The following is a 3,068-nucleotide window of genomic DNA, read 5'->3' as shown; positions in this document are numbered from 1 at the left end:
ACCAGTAGCATTTACAAAAAACAGCGTATCTAAAGGTGTGAGACAACAACAAACAAAGAAACATGCCATTCTGAAACGTCCTATAATAGTTGTGCTTGCACCGGTTCTGCTCGATCCTCTTCACTAATATTCTCTGCGTCTCATTCGGGCTCAAATTGATTAGCAATATTGACGACGTCATTGTTTACAATACAAGCGGAGCACGTTTAGACGCGCACTAGCGGTTTAGCCAATCACAACACACTGAGCCAGCTAACCAATCTGAGCCTATCGCGTATTTATGAGGGAGGGGCTTCATAAAAACAGGAAATCATCAGAGCGTTCATAGGAGAAGTGACAGAGCGGTGTAGAATAGGGCTGCACGATATATCGTTTCAGCATCGATATCGCGATGTGCGCATCCGTGATAGTCACATCGCAGGATGTGCGATGTTTAGTATACTGATCGTTATATTTATACTGATTGTTTTCTTTGCTCACACACAGACACAGTGTCTACACAGGACTCAACAGCTGTACAGAGATACCCATTTTAAAGGGGTCATATGATGCTGCTAAAAAGAACATTATTTTGTGTATTTGGTGTAATGAAATGTGTTTATGCGGTTTAAGGTTAAAAAAACACATTATTTATTGCGCCGCTTAAACATAAAACCATGTCTGCATTTGTGATCTGAGAAACGACAAACGACAAGCGCTACTGGCGTTTGAATCATCAGTGGCAAATTCTTTAAATATAAAAAATTTACTTACAGGCTTGTGAGTCAGAAGCGCCAGAATGTCCTTGCAAAGTTGGAACTGCCCCACTTTATAGAACAGCCTTTGAGCACAGACCCATTGTACTCTGCAGGTTCAGGAAACAGTTTTCCATAAAATGCGTCACACACGGCGGGCTTGAGTGAGCGGCGGCTGGCGGGCTTGAGAACGGCGCGGCCGGCGGGCTTACAGCTTGTATAACAGTGTAAATTTGCTGTCCCCTCAAAATAACTCAACACACAGCCATTAATGTCTAAACCACTGGCTACAAAAGTGAGTATTGCCATTTTGGCTAATTTGGGCCCAATTAGCGCCACCGGCGGTAGTTGGTACATTACCACCACGGTGGTAAAAATCTGCCACCATCACAGCCCTATTTAGGACCCTTCAGGACTAGATGAGATAACACTGTATTTTTCAACATATGTTTGATTGAGCTCTTTTGTCATGCTCAATTATTTTGAAAAAGATTCTGTTTTAGATCTATGCCTAAAATTAAAACAAAAAGTTGTGGTAATAAATCGGACTCATAGAGGCAAAGTTATCAGACGTTACTTTTACTGTGATTATTCATGCTTTCTTTTTTTTTTTTTTTGAAAGAGGAAATGGACTCCTTACGAAGCGGGGCTTCCAGTTCCTCCTCTCATTCTTTTAGCTCTTATTCATACTCTTTCACAGGATGTACTTATTTATCTCTTGTTCCTGAGAACTGGCTGAGGCATTTTTGTCATTTACTTCAGCATAACAGAGACCACAGGCATGTGGCTTATGTTAAGCCGCCAGAGGGATCCTGCACATGTGATCAGTAATGTTACATTCATGACATAATAGTGATATATCACCATATAATAGATTTATATTAGATTTTTTCTGGCAATATGAAATCAAGTAACTAAGGCTGTCACTAACGACTATTTTTATTTCGATTAATCTATCTAATTTATCGATTAATCTAAACACTTAATTTCCCACAAAAAAATCTACAATTTTAAAGAACATTTGATTAAACTTCCAACTTTGCCATTCAGTAGTGTACCATTAAAAAAGTATAAATGTAAACAAACCTAATAAAAATGAAATAAAAAGAAAATAATTACAAAAGTCTGAGAAAGTCAGCATGTTCTTAATGTCAGTATACCCACATGTTCTGGGCTTCTGTTCATTGCAGCTGTGAGTGCAACTACAAAGGGGGAAAAATCTGTTTCAATTAACCCCAACAGTTGGGTTTTCAAATTAAATAAATGCAATGTTTAGAGTCCACTAGAATCAAGTATTAAAATTGTATTATTAAAAGTTATTACCGTATTGTCCCGAATATAAGACGATATTTATTTCTTGGAAATACATCTGAAAAAACGCGGTCGTCTTATATTCAGGGTCTAGACTTTGACATGTCAATAATACACCCACAACACTAGGTGGCGCCAAATACGCATAAAACGAGTGTGCCATGAAATACGTAATGTAATGCGTGTTGTAAATATCGCGAGTAAAAACAAAAGAGAAAGAAAACCTAACAGCTGCATGAGTCGTGACTGTCACGTTAGCCTGATGGGACCAAACTCCCTTTGTGATTTTAAAACGTAAGACAGTACCCAGATTTGACGACTACAGTAAGATTTAACTTCTACTGTTAATACGATTTTGGTAGGCTACTATTAGATGGATAGCCTAATGTCCTAATTCAGATGGGCTACCTGTTTTATTTTTTTAGTGGTATATCAAAAAGTGTATATTTTTTAAATGTGATTGTTGGTACATTTTACCAGTTTTTACCATACTTTCAAAACAAAAATTAAAATAGGAAAAATATGCAATATGAAAATAATTGAAGACAAAATGTGTTTTACTGAGAAAAAACAAGATTTGGTTTTTAAAAAGCCTTTTTCCAAAAGGTACATCTAGAAAAAGGCGGGGTCGTCTTATAATCAGGGTCATCTTATATTCGGGCCAATGCGGTATTATTAAAAATGTTATGTATTAAAAGTACTCTTAGAAATGTGTAAACAGATTTAAACAGACATCTCCAGCATGATGAGAAAAATGAACAGAGGGCTTCAGTAGTGAAACTCCAAATGAAATCCAAATTTCTATGAAATCCTTTTTTAAAGCAAAAGTAAAGTGCAACATAGTGCAAGAAGCAAGTGTCCATCTCATAGTCCAAATCACTGAAACCAAAGTTCAGTATTATAGTGTAAGAATGACAACATGGCCACGTGTTCTGGTCTACTACTAATAAAATATTATAATTAATAATTAATTTTTGTGGTAATAAAAATAGATGTAGGTTAAGTGAACAATAGCCTTTAAAT

This window comes from Sinocyclocheilus rhinocerous, unplaced genomic scaffold (assembly GCF_001515625.1).
Source record: "Sinocyclocheilus rhinocerous isolate Xijiao unplaced genomic scaffold, SAMN03320098_v1.1 scaffold3858, whole genome shotgun sequence".
NCBI classification, from domain to species: domain Eukaryota; kingdom Metazoa; phylum Chordata; class Actinopteri; order Cypriniformes; family Cyprinidae; genus Sinocyclocheilus; species Sinocyclocheilus rhinocerous.
This window is presented reverse-complemented; position numbering follows the sequence as displayed.